A 15,159-nucleotide genomic window follows, 5' to 3' on the forward strand; every position below is an offset into this window, starting at 1 on the left:
TCCATTTGGTCAATTCTGCTTTTTAAGGGATTCTTCTCCTCATTGACATTTTGGACCTCTTTTGCTATTTGAGTTAGCCTATTCTAAGTATTATTTTCCTCAGTAGTTTTGGGGTCTCCTTTAGCAAGTTGTTGACTCATTCTTTTATGATTTTCTTGCATTAGCCTAATTTACTCTTCCCAAATTTAACTCTACTCCTCTCACTTCATTTCAAAATCCTTCTTGAGTTTCTCCATAGCCTGCAACTTGTTCATATTTTCTTGGAAGTTTATGATGCAGGGGTTTTGACTTTGTTGCCTTCTTATGGTTCTATATTTTTTCACCAAAGAACTATTCTATAGTCTGATTTCCCTTACTCTGCTCATCGGGCCACTCAATCACTTGACTTTTGAGTGCTTTGTCGTGGTTGAACTCTGCTTCCTGAGTGGAGAGTGTGTGTCCCAGATTTTGGTAGTTTGTGCATCTCTTGTCAGAACTTCTCCTAGGCACCTGCCTCAGAACTATAAGGAATATTCTCTTTATATGGCCAGCACAAACTCTGCAACAGCAGAGATCTTCAGGCCTAGGATTGTGCCCTGCCCACCCAAGATTGTGACCCAAATACAAATAGGGCAAAACAAGAGAATCCTACCTCAGCACCAACAAAGAAAATCCTGTAACTGCTGTCTTGTCAATCCTTTTGTTCCCTAACCATCTGTGGGCCTGGACCTCAAGATTCAGCTACCCTGCAGCTACAGCTGCTGCTGCTTCTACCACCCTGCAGGCAAGGACTGCTCTCTTCTTTCACCTAGGTTAAACAGAGTTTGCCCACTGAACTTTTAATCTCTCTTTATCATTTGGAGGTTTAGAAGTCTGGAATCTGCAACAGGTGCCAGTGAGTCTGCCTCTGCAGATCTGTGCCTACAGTCTCTGCTGGCTTAGTCCACATGGGACTGCATTTCATTCCCAGCACTGTGTGAAAGACTCTTCCTTTTCGCTTACCAGGCTGACTGCTCCTGGAAATGTATTTTGCTCTCACATTTCTGTAGCTATAAAATTTGTTTAGTGTCATTTTTTTAGCCATTGTAGGTGTCTGGAATGCATGCTCAATTAAGTTCTTTAACTCTTTCCTCTTAGCTGCTAAATACAGATTTAAAATACAAGGTACATCAGCTGTTCTTAAATTAGAGATAAAATAGTATTTGCTTCTTTTTATTTATCCATATATATTTGTTTTTACTGTTGAGTTTGTTTTAATTTTTTTTAATTTAAAATGAAATTTAGAAATCAGCAAATATGAACATTTCCTCATGCAAACAACAGAAAAAGAGGATTGTAAGTGACATCTAATATAAATAACATTTAAAAAGTTCAACTAAGCAACTCAGATACTATCTTGTCACCTCACTTCACCATTGCCTATTTATGAGTGAATTAAAAAGCATATCTATAGGGGGCAGAGCCATGATGGTGACATAGGAGAAGTCCAGCCTCTGCCCTCTGGAAGAGAAGGCAAGAAGCATCAGAGGTACTTCAGCAGTACAGCTACCTCCATATGGCTGCTTTAGATCTCCTGTCATGAATATTGGAGGGGTAACAATTGACCATTCAGAGGGATAATCAATCTTGCTTTAACCTGCATGGATCTTGATTTCTGTCTTGGTTGGAGGTCTTGGTGAGTATGACCAGGCACCAGAGCTTCTGGAGGCTTCAGAGAGGATACCCAACTAACAGCAGCTAAAAACCTCTCCTCTCTGGAAGCAGAGTTCTACTGTGGCAAAAACCTCAAAATCAAGTAATTTAATGACAACATCAGGAAGCAAAGGAAGCAAAGCAAGCAGATCAGTAAAAACTTAGATTCCTTTTTGGGGGAAAAGGAGAAAAGCATGGAACAGAAAGAAAACAACAAAGTCAAAACTCCTGCACCAAGAGCTTCCAAGAAAAATATGAACTCGTTATGGCCATGGAGAAGTTCAAGATGGATTTTGAAAACCACATAAGAGAAGAGGGGAAAAATTGGGAAAAGAAATGTAATGGGAATGTAAATTTAAAGATCTTCCCTGCCCCTAGGCTAAAGTGCACCTGGAGCCTGGGGTGGGAGGCTTGTTTTTCAGTAGATACTTCCTGATTGGCCAGTGGGTCCAGAAGGTTGTTACATTCTCTGAGCCAGGAGAAGGCTATATAAGCCCTGATGTGTAGCTTTGATTTGGGGCTCACTTTGAGAAGTGTTCTGTGATTTGATCTGGATTCTGGGAAGCCATTGTTGAGAGCCCCCCAGCTTTGAAAAACCCAGATATTGATTTGGTTTGGATGTAATGGTTGGACAGTTTGGAAACTGTCTACTTGATCTGTTTCTCTGTCTTGATAATTCTGTCTGTATATTCTGAAATTCTGGGTGCTGACCCTTTTCCCCTGAACTAGGTAAACGATACATATTTGACTGATTAAAGCAAGCATGTTAACCCATTTTGAGTTGCTTTCCTTTATCAAAGCAGATCCAAGAACCTGTGTTGGCAGCCACCCTGAGGATGCTTGGGGTGCTTGCTGCTACAAAATGGCTTCACAAACAGGATCTGCAGGGTAAAAGGAAAGTATGGGGGCTGGGATAATTGTTTGTTTCCCAGTTGTGGTAGCTGTGCCTCTGTGGAGCCATGGGCTAGGAGATACCTTCACCCCTTACTACAAGATTTTGGGGTCCCATTTGTTCGAGGTGGGGAAATGATGGGGAGCTTGTGCTCAAGCCCCACCCTAAAATATGGTTTTCTTTGTTTATTGTGTACTATCCTTGTTATATTGTTGTGAACTTTTGTTGACACCAGTTATTACTAATGCATTTTTGCCAAGTAAGGGACATGGAAGATCTTGGGGCCGAATGTAATGGGAATGTAAATTTTTTAAGATCTTCCCTGCCCCTAGGCTAAATTGCACCTGGAGCCTGGGGTGGGAGGCTTGTTTTTCAGTAGATACTTTTTGATTGGCCAGTGGGTCCAGAAGGTTGTTACATTCTCTGAGCCAGGAGAAGGCTATATAAGCCCTGATGTGTAGCTTTGTTTTGGGGCTCACTTTGAGAAGTGTTCTGTTATTTGATGTGACTCTGGGAAGCCATTGTTGAGAGTCCCCTGGCTTTGAAAAACCCAGATGTTGATTTGGTATGGATGTAATGGTTGGACAGTTTGGAAACTATGTACTTGATCTGTTTCTCTGTCTTGATAATTATGTCTTCATATTCTGAAATTCGGGGTGCTGACCTTTTTCCCCTGAATTAGGTAAATTATATATATTTGAATGATTAAAATAAGAATGATGCAAGAAAATCATGAAAAGAAAGTAAAAATCCTGACTGAAGAAAATAGCACCTTAAAAATCGATGAAGTCAAATGGTAAAGGAGGCACAAAAGCCAATGATAAGAAGAATGCCTTGAAAAGCTGAATTTGCCAGAAAGAAAAAGAATTTCAAAAGCTTATTAAAGAAAATAATTCCTTCAGAATTGGATTGACTTTGTAAATAATCAAGAAATGACTTTATCAGAAATCAAGATTCTATTAAACAGATCCAAACAAATGAAAAAAATCTAAGGCAATGTGAAATATCTCATTGGAAATAAGAACTGACTAGGAAAATAGATCCAGGAGAGGTAATTTAAAAAATTATTGGATTACCTGAAAGCCATGATAAAAAAAATAACTTAGAAATAATCCTTCAAGAAATTCTCAAGGAAAATTGCTCTGGTGTTTTTGAAGCAGAGGGCAAAATAGAGTTTGAATGAATCCACAAATCACCTCCTGAAAAAGATCCCCAAAAGAGAACTCCTAGGGATATTATAGCCAGGTTCTGGTAATCACAGATCAAGGAGTAAATATTAGAAGCAGCCAAAGAGAAACAATTTGAATATTATGGAAACAAAATCAGAATAACACAAGATCCAGCAGCTTTTACATTAAGGTATTGAAGGGCTTGGAATACGATATTCCAGAAGTCAGAGGAGGTAGGATTAAAACCAAGAATCACCTACCCAGAAAAACTGAATTTAATGTTTCAGGGGAAAATATTGTCGATTGTTCAATGAAATAGAGGACTTTCAAGCATTCTTGATGAGAAAACCAGAGTTGAATAGAAAATTTAATATTCAAATACAAGAAGTAAGAAAAGCCCGAGTAGGTAAACAAGGAAAAGAAATCATAAGGAATTTATCAAAGTTGAAATATTTACATGCCTACATAGAACAAAAGGTAATTGTAACATGAAACTTTTCTCAGTGTGAGGATAGTAGAAGGTAATATAAATGCGTGTATATATGTACATATATGTGTGTGTGTTTACATACATATATGTCTATATAGGAGGATATATCTGCATATGAATATGTGAGTGTTTTTATATATGTGTACAGTATACATAGAGGGCACAGGATCAATTGAATAGGAAGGGATGACATTTAAAAAATAAAATTAAGAGGTGAGAGAAGAATACAATGAGAGGAGAAAGGGAGAGATGCAATAGGGTAAATTATCTCATAAAATAGGCAAGGGAAAATTGTTAGAATGGAGGGGAAGAACAGGAAGGTAAAAGGGTATGGGTCAACCTTATTCTCATTGAATTTGGCTTAAGGAGGGAATAATAAACACACTAAATTGTTTCTCTTACCCTACGGGAAAGTAGAAGGAAGGGGATAAGAGGGGGGATGATAGAAGGGAGGTCAGATTGTGAGAGGGAAGTTAGAAGCACACACTTTTGAAAAGGGACAGGGTAAAAGTAGCAAATTGAACAAATGTGGGGCAGGATAGGATGGAAAGATATACAGTCAATCTTTCACAATATATCCACTATGGAAATATTTTGCATAACTATACATGTACAACCTATATTGAATTTCTTATATTCCCAGTAAGGGTGGGTGGTGAGGAAAGAAGGGTGTCTGGAATTCAAAATTTGAAAATCAAATATTTAAAAAATATTATTATTATTATTATTATTATTTTACATGCACTGGGAAATAAGATATACAGGCACTGAGGTATGGAGATCCTTCTTGCACTACTGAAAATCTGGAGGGGAAATGGGGGGGGATATAGGAAACAGCAGATTAGGGGAGGGGGTATTCAGTGGGATCACTGTTCTGGGGTGGTGGGTAAGGGAAAGACAAGTAGTAAATTTGTAACTCAAAATCTTGTGGAAATGAATGTTGTAAATTAATATAAACATAAATTTTAAAAGTATATCTATATTTATGTATGTACATACATGCATATATATATATATATATACATATGTAAATGATTTTAGCTTAATTCAGTGCCTGACAAATTGTATACAATATGTTTATTGATTGATTTTATTTAATAGTATTAGTTTCATCTTAACTTATATTAAGAAAAAACTTTTTAGATAATGACTCATAGTCAGTGTTAGCTCTCTCTCCTAATTTTTTGTTCTCTTAAAATTTGGTGAGCAAAATCCCTTTCATAGATCTTCATATTGCTTAGGTTCTTGTCTCAACATCCTGAAGAACTTTCTTTCAATTTTTCATTCTGACATTTTCTTTCCAAAATCATTGCAACCAAAAATGAATGTAATACTATGAATATGATCTAATGAGAGTTGAGTACAAGATACTGGCATATGATGAATTTTAAATGCCATGCTATTATGAATGATTAAGATAGAATTAGCATTTTTGAGGATCGACCTACCATGGCAACATCTTACTCATGCCTTTTTTTTTAATTTCCTGACAAAATTCTGATTCACCACCCTAAGATATAAATATGAAAAAAAAGAAAAGAAAACAGTGGAAAAAGAATGAAGGCATGTGATTAAATCCCTTATTTCATATTCCTCATCCCTCATTGCTAATTTGGCAAATTAGAAAATATGTTGTTGATGAGGATGATTATTATTTATTTTTCTTTCGAGTGCTAAAAAAAATTATGGGCAGGGTTTTTAGATAATTTTAAACAGATATTTACTTTTTGTGTTAGTTTGATCAATATTTTAGGGGTGTAATGCATCTTTAATTTGACCCTGTCCAACCTGTTTTACAAAGAAGTATGTTTCTATAATAGATGCAATACTTTTTCTTCTTTTTTTAAATCTTTTAACTTTTTTTAAATTTCTTATTGTCTCATGTGTATATTAAATTCTTATTTTTAGATTCAATTTTCAGTATCTTCAGAACTTGGGTAAGGGTCTTTACCTTCCTTCCTCTGCTATTTATTCTCTTTCTCTTTTTTTTTTCTTAAGAGATATAATTTCATTTTATGCCTTACTTCATTTGTTCTAGCTACTGTTGTTCATGTCATAACCCCTAATCCTACCAAAGACTTTGTTTGTACTCATTGTGGAATCATTCTTTTCTTTTTTCTTACCCCTTACTTTTTTTACTGAATATTATTCACCTCAATCAAAATTGCATCAACAGTCACAGTTTCTCCCCACTATCATCTAATCCAGTAACTACTCCAAATTTCAGGAATCTAAAGGATGGTATTGATAGATGTATTCTAACCTTGTATCAGGTGTTAAGCATGTTCCCAGGTTCTACTTATTTATGCAGGCTAGGAAATGCTACCAGGATTCCTCACTAGCATATGCATCTAAGTCAATATAAAATTATGCTGTATTATTTGATTCTCAAAGATAATTTATCTATTTGAAGGGAATAAGGAAGATTTTGTATGAGTTATCTTTTACTGAAAAAGGAAAACAAAATGAATATCTCTGAACTGAGACACCACTTCTCCCACCAGAGCAATGCCATAAGTTGGATCAGAAAGTTGACCAATTTAGGATCAGCTAATTATCATTTTATCAGATAACTCTGAGTTCTTTCACATGTATTTGTTCTTTTTTTCTTTATTCTTCAAATACTATTGGTTACAGATGGTATTGTGCTCTCTCCTCTTAAGATGTTCCTGTGTAAAGGTTCTCCCTTCCATTCTTCTTCAAAGTGATCAGATCTCAGAATTGACTACATGGGATCCAAGGCACACTCAGAAAATGTAGTGTTTGGAAAAAAAGAAAAATGGACTGAAGAATTTAGTCATTTACATGCTATAACTAAATCATTTTTTTTACTGAATTAGAAAAAAAAATTCATTTGAAACATTAATAGTCAAGAATATGAAAGAAAATAATGAAAAATGAGGGAGGGTTGCAGTACCAGATTTTAAACTATATTATAAAAAATACTGTAAATTACATACACATATATAAATAATACACACACACATACATACATACACACATATTATTCCCTATACACTTCTGTTTATCAGTTATTGGTTTTTTTGGATGTAGATACCAACTTTCTTCATATGTCCTTCATAGTTAATTTGAGTATTTATAATACAAAAAAAATGACATTCTCTCCAAGCCATTCTTAAAAAAAATTGCTGTTAGTGTATTTACAGTGTTCTCTTATTTCTTCTCATTTCTATCTTCATTATTATGTCCAGATCTTTCCATGATTCTTTTAAAATCATTGAGCTCATAATTTCTTAAAGCACAATAATATTTCACCATTTTCATATACCACAAGTTGTCCAGTGATTCCCCAGTTCACCATTCCCTGCAATTCTCTGTTCTTTTCTAATACAAAGTGTTCTGCTGTAAACACTTAAGAACTTAGAGGTTATTTTCCTTTTTCCCTAATTATCTTCAGAAATAGACCTATTAGTGATATTGGTGCATCAAAGAGTATAGGTCAGGGTTTGGGAACTTGCAGCCTTGAGGTTACATGTGGCTTTCTATGTCCTTGGGTGTGGCCTTTTGTCTAAATCCAAGTTTTAAAGAACAAATCCTTTTATTATGGGAATTTGTCCCGTGAAATTTGAATGCAGTCAAAGGACAGCACTTGTGGATCTAGAGGGCCACATGTGGAATTGAGGCTGCAGATTCTCCACCCCTGGTATAGGTAGTTTAGTAACTACTGGGTGTAATTCCAGATTGCTCTCCAATACAGCTGCATTAGTTCACAATTACACCAACAATGAAAAAGTGCCCTGATTTTTCCACATTAATTCCAATATTTGTCACTTTCCATTTCATTAATTTTAACCAATCAGGTAGGCATGCAATGATATTTCAAGGTTATTTTAATTTGCATTTCTCTAATGAATAATGATTGAGAGCATTTTTTTCACATGACTATAAATTGGTTTGTTACTATTATCAGGAAAACTTCCTGTTCACATTTTTGATCATTAATCAATTCAGGAATGATTAATATTCTCATAGATTTAACAAAGTTCGTTGTTTTAAATATTATACCTTTATCTGATAAGTTTTCTATAAAACTTCCCCTGCAATTTTCTTTTTTTTCCTTCTTATCTTAGCTATATTTGTTCTATTAGAAAAACTTTTAAAAATAAATATGACAAAAATTTTCAATTTTATACCTAACTTTGTACATATCTGTAAGTGTGATAAGTAATTATGTTCTATGTTCTTCTATTTTTCTTGTAAAATATCTCTTTATATCTAGGTCGTATATCCAATTTTGACCTTTTTTTGCAAACAGTGTGAGATGTTACTCTATGCCCAGTTTCTTCCACTCTGCTTTCCAGTTTTCCTAGCAATTTTTGCCAAATTTGAATTCTTATATCAAAATCTTAGGTGTTTACACTTGTCAAAAACATGGATATAATGTTTATTTACTTTTGTAAATTGTGTGTCTACTCTATTCCATTGTTCTACATTTGTATTTCTTAGCCAGTACCAGATGCCTATCTTTTCAGTTTCCAGTTCTTTGCCACTACAAAGAAAGCTGCTATAAATATTTTTGTACACTCTTCAGAATAAAAATAGTTCACAATTTTACCAACCATTTAGTTATAGACTTTACTAGTCCCTCCTTGTAGGAACTTGGTCCCAGCCAGAACTTGTAAATATAAAGCATATATTACACACTTAATATTATAAATATACTATACTATATAATATTATAAATATACTATAAATATTATAAATAAATAAATTATAAATATATAGTATGTTATATACTATAAATATATACATACATACCTACATATATAGTATATACAATAAATACAATTATTTATTTTAAAATTTGTGTCTTGCATAATAATTTAACATGTATAAAAGTGGGCTATAATCTTTAGTAGGTTTTGAGTTCTGTGCCCCACTTCCATTTTCTTTATAAAACTTAAGGTTTTTATTATTTAATTTTATATACCACAGTGATTTTTAGGAATGTGTATATCACATCATAGCAAAACATAACACATATCATGCCTGTATCTGTGTATATATGTGTATGTATATATGTATATGCACACTCATGTTTATGTATACACACATACATTTTCCCCTATATGTTGGACATTGCTATTGGTATTTTGAAAAAGGAATGGGGCATCACACTTCTATTTTCTTTTATGTTAAGTAGTATAGTCATTTACTAATTACTCTGTCACTAGGTGTAACTAATGCTCACCACGGCTGTTAGCTGCTGATTGCCTTCTGAGCCTCCCCTCAATGTCATGTCAGGCAAAATTACTGTGGTAATGTAGCAAAACTAATTAAGCCATGATGACCTTAGCGGTGGGCAGTTCTCATCAATTTTAGCCTGAGCTTGTTAGAGTTTTGAAAAATGCAAACAAAGTAGAAACATTCATTTCCAAGCAACACATTCTAGAAACCTTTTTATTTCAAGTGATATGAAAATAATGATTTCTTATCCAGAGTTCACCAAGTAGAATGTCAAGTGTAGAATGTAAGGGGTATTGACTAGCAAACCTGCAACAGGACACATGGATACTTTTCTAATCAACATTTTTTTTTGAGTATTTGTGATTGACCTCTGCAATGGCACAAGCACAGGAGTAGTTCACACCTTGATTCAGCTATTGAATTAACACATGGATTCAGTTCAAATTTCTTTTGAGACTTGAATCAAGTCTGTTAAGAAACAGAACATATGAATCCAAAACTTGTTAACCCTAGAACTCATGAACTCCTGAAACAGTAAGAGGAGGAGCTAATTACCATATATAAATGAATTTCCAGGCTAGAGAAAAACTAGAAGGCTGGAAGAACTGAAGAGGGGACTTTTGTGGTGGCAGAATCAAGGAGAAAATTTGTGGTATCCCTGCACTCTTTCTGCTCTGTATGTTTGTTTGTGATACTTTGTACGGAATTCCGTGGAACATTAACGGTAGCTCTGAAGGAGGATTTTCTGCTTGTATGTTTACATAAGTCCTGGAAGAGGATTATGGAGGTCCTGTGACTTCACTGATGATTTGGCTGACTTCTTGGACCTTGTTTGTGGGTCTGTGTTGATTTCTATGCTGATGATTTGTTTTGAGTTCTCAGACTTGTTGGTGATTCTGAGTTAATTTCACACGCAGATAGTGAATTGATGATGGTGCCGGCAATGTCCATGAATATTATTATGGCACTGTTAAAGCTTTATATTCCCAGAAACAGGAACTGTGCAAGAATTGAGGTGGACTGGGCACTGTGAACTTCATTATGGAACAGGAACTGGATGAAGTGGACAAGGACCTGGATAAGGAACTGGGAATTTCCTGCCTTTGAACCCTGGTGACAGTTGGACCTGGGACCATGGAAGAGGAACCATGGAAGCTGAGAGCCAGCCTCGAGTCGAGCTGAAACAAGATTTTACTTGGATACTGTTTACTGAATGATAAGATTATGATTTACTCTGACTTAGGTTGGAGAACTTTGACTTTTGTACTTTGTGATTGAATTAAGGATTTTGTGATTGACTAAATGACTGTACTTTGTGACAACTTTGGTGAAAACTATGTGGCCGTTTCAGTGACAAGTTGTTGAGTTATTATGTCATTGTGAATGCTATACTTTGATTTTCTGTGATAAGCTGTAACATTTTGAATGCTGTACCTTGATTTTCTGTGAATGTTTGCTCTGATTTGTTCCTGAAAAAATAGAGTGTTCACTATATTATGTCATCAGAATCTTGAAAGCTGTTGAGAGTAGCAATCCTCTGGAAAGCTGCTCATGTGTGGATTTACAACCTCAGAAACAGACCATATATAAATAATAGCAACTCTATATTTGAATAGTGTTTTGTGGTTCAGGAAGCATTCTCTCCTCAACGATGTAAAAATAAAGATAGTTTAATGTTTTATTTTAAGAATGCAAAAGGAAATGTTGTAATGAATGACCTAGAACATCAATGTAAAAATAGAATGCACAATGTTAAATTTGTAAATACTTACAAGAGTAAATTTCTTACTAGGATAGATTATGAGGGAGGAATAATGTCAAGATATTCCTTGGAACAAGGATTATCCTATTCATGTATCAGAGACACAGAATTTCCTTGATTCCGTTATGATTTGGAGGTACATGAGGTAATTTTTCTCATGCATGAACTTACACTGATAATAGTAGCATTTCTTTCTTTTTCAAAATGTTCTTTTTTCCCTTTTGTTATATTCCCACCTAAGACAAATTGTGAAAAGCCCCAATGTGTTTTTAGTCCACTTTTCATGGAGGTCAAGAGCTTCATGTCCATTTTAGACACCTAATCCCTTTCAATTTTCTTCACTAAAAATTTCTCCTTCCATTTCCCCTCAACTCACAGGAACATGAAAATAGGTAAGGCTTCTTTCTGTTCCCATTTTAAGTTCAAAATCATTCCTCTATCACCATATTTATAAGTTCTGACAGGAATAATATGTGAATACTTGGGAAATGAGAAATTCTAAACCATCTTTGTGTTGCTGTGAGTTGGGGTAGGGGAAAATGGAAGGTGAATGTGTGAGAGAAATAAATTGCTACTGAATAGGCACCTCTGGCAGCATAGCAATTTTCTTTATTGATATATAAATATCATATAAGAATAAATGGCATTCATATGTGAATATGATGCATATGTTTTGAGATTCAAATATTCCCTGCCTATATCCTTCTTATCAGTATTGTTACTACATAGATCTGACCTGTTCTGATTTTCTTATCTACCCTCCTTTTTCTATCTTCTGGGATTGTTAATATTTGTGTTGCTGTTGTGTGATTTGACCAGATGAGATGCTGGGCAGCCATATAGAGCCTCCCAGCTTTGAAAAATCCAGATGTTGATGCTTCCATCTCTGGTAACTGTGATTTGTTATGGATGAAATGGTTGGACTTTATGGAAGCCTGTCTGCTTGATCTGTTTGTTTCTCTGCCTTGTAACTACTGTCTATATATGCTGAAGTTTGGGGTGCTGATCTTTTTCCCCTGAACTAGGTAAATGATCTATATTTGATTTATTAAAGTAAGCTTGTTAACCCATTTTGGGTTGCTTTCCTTTAGAAAAGCAGATCTAAGAACCTGTATTGGCAACTACTATGGGGATGCTGGGGTGCTTGCTGCTACAAATGATGACAAGGATGGGATTTGCAGAGCAAAGGGAAAGTATGGGGTTGGGATAATTGTTTGTTTCCCAGTTGTGATAGCTGTGCCTCTGTGAAACCATGGAACAGGAGAGAAGAACAACCTGCATGTTTATTTCACTGAGCTGAGAGCAGGAATGGTGAGCTGCCAGCATTGGGACCTAGGCAGAAGCCAAGTGCGACTGCCACCTGTGGGAAGAGAAGGAACCCAGGAGTTCAGAATACAGTCACAGGAAAAAATAAGGACTGTGTAGCAAGGCAGGAGTGTTTTCTTGTTTCATCCCACAAAACTCAGGGGGAGTATGGACTTGTGTCTATGGTGGGTGGGGTAAAGGGCCATGGACCCCCAAGGATTGATTATTGTTTTTCCATGTAGGAATGTTAGTAGTTCCATTTTGATAAGTTCCTTATGATTTCTTTTCCCTGTTTACCTTCTCATGCTTCTCTTGCTTCTTGTATCTGAATGTCAGATTTTCTATTCAACTCTGGTTTTTTCAGCAAGAATACTTGAAAGTTCTCTATTCCATTATATGACCATATTTTTCCCTGAAACATGGTACTCAGTTTTGCTAGGTAGGTTTGGTTTTAATCCCAGCTCCTTTGACCTCTGGAATATCGTATTCCAAGCCCTTTGATCCCTCAGTGTAGAAGCTGCCAGATCCTGGGTTATCCTGATTGTGTTTCCACAATATTCAAATTGTTTCTTCTTGGCTGCTTGTAATATTCTCTCCCTAATCTGGGAATTCCAGAACATAGCTATAATATTCCTAGGAGTGTTCTTTTGGGGATCTTTTTCAGGAGGTGATGGGTGGATACTGTAAACCTCTATTTTGCCCTCTGGTACTAAAACACCAGGGCAGTTTTCTTTGAGAACTTCTTAGAGGATGATTTCTAGGTTCTTAATTTGATCATGGATTTCAGGTAATCCAATAATTTTTAAATGATATCTCCTGGATCTATTTTCCAGTTGAGTGTTTTTTCCCATGAGGTATTTCACCTTGCCTTCTATTCTTTCATTTGTTTGGATCTGTTTAACAGCACCTTGATTTCTCATAAAGTCATTAGCTTGCATTTGCTCCAATCAAATTCTGTAGCAATGATTTTTCTCATTGAGCTTTTGAGATTCCTTTTCCATCTGGCAAATTCGGTATTTTAAGGCATTCTTTTCCTCATTGCCTTTTTGAGCCTCCTTTGCCATTTGAGTCAGTCTGTTTTTTAAAGTGTTATTTTCCTCAGTTAAGCTATTTACTCTCATTTAATAATTTTCTAGCTTTGTTCTCATTTCTCTTCCCAATTTTTCCTCCACATCTCTTATCTGCTTCTTAAGGTCCTCTATGGCCTGTAACCAGCTTGTATTTTCCTTTGAAGCTATGGGTGCAGGAGTTCTGACTTCACTGTTTTCCTCCTGTTCCATGCTTTGCTCCTTTTTGTCCCCAAAATAGGAGTGTAATGTTGGAATCTTTTGTCTGCTTTGTTTCCTTTGCCTGCTCATTTTGACACTCAATTACTTGATTTTTTGGCTTTTTGCCACAGTAGGACTCTGCTACCAGACAGGGGAGCTTTCGTCCCAAACGCTGGGGTTTTTTCAGCTGCTGGAGGTATTAGATGGGTACCCTTTCTGTGGTCTCCACACACTCTGGCAAGCTGGACACACCCCCCTAGGACCTCCACCCTATACTGCAATCCAGATCCAAGCAGGTTAAAGCAAGAATGATTACCCCTCAGAATGGTGCTTGGTCTCCCTACACTCTGTACTCCAGTAGCTGAATCTTCCACATGGCACTGGCTGGCTGTGCCAGCCTCTCAGCCGCTTCTTGCCCCAGGGGTAAAAGCCATGCAATCCCACTTACTAGTCCCAAAGTCCAGACTGCACTGGCCTCTCACTTTGTCCTTCGCATCTTTGTGTTGATAAATCTGTAAACTGCCATCTCTGCTGCTGATCTGGAGTCCCTCCGGCTGGAGGCTGGTCAAGCCTGCCCTGGTGCTAAAGCCTCGGCGTGGGGCTGGGCTTGGTTCCCAGAGCACTGCGCTAGATTCCTGCCAGTCTGCCGGGCTGTCCTCAGTGGGAGGTTATCTTCTCTGTGTCATTTTGTGGTTTCTACAGCTCCAAAGTTTGTTTAGAGTCCCCTATTTACATCGACTGGGTGAAGGTGGAAGCCGGAGCCACCGGAAGGTCGTGCTTCTACTCCATCTTGGCTCCACCACCATTTTCAAGCATTCTTGATGAAAAAACCAGAGCTGAACAGAAAATTTGACTTTCAAATACAGGAAGGAAGAGACACATGAGAAGGTAAAGAGGAAACAGATATAAAAAGCTTATTAAATTTGAATTATTTTCATTCCTACATGGAAAAACAATAATTGTAACTCATAAGACTTTTCTCAGTATGAGGATATGTGAAGGGAATATATATGTGTGTGTGTATGTATATATATGTATATACATATGTGTGTTTGTGTTTGTATGTGTGTGTTTATGAGGGCGTTATGTGTATATAAATATGTATTTGAGTGTGGGCACATGTATGTTCATGTACACATAGACAGAGGGCACAGGATATGTTGAATATGAAGGGATGATATCTTAAAAATAAAATTACAAAGTGAGAGAGCAATTTATTGGGATAAGGAGAAAAGGAGAGATAGATTAGCATTAATTATCTCCCATAAAAGAGGCAAGAGAACACTATTTCAGTGGAGGGAAAGAGCAGAAAGATGAAAGGGAATGGGACAACTTTATTGTCATTGAATTTGGGTCAAGAGGAAATAACATACACACTCAGTTGGGTATCTCAC

Source organism: Petaurus breviceps, unplaced genomic scaffold (genome assembly GCF_028583685.1).
Source record: "Petaurus breviceps papuanus isolate PSGF00001 unplaced genomic scaffold, PetGlider_PUasm1.0 125, whole genome shotgun sequence".
Classification (NCBI taxonomy): Eukaryota; Metazoa; Chordata; class Mammalia; order Diprotodontia; family Petauridae; genus Petaurus; species Petaurus breviceps.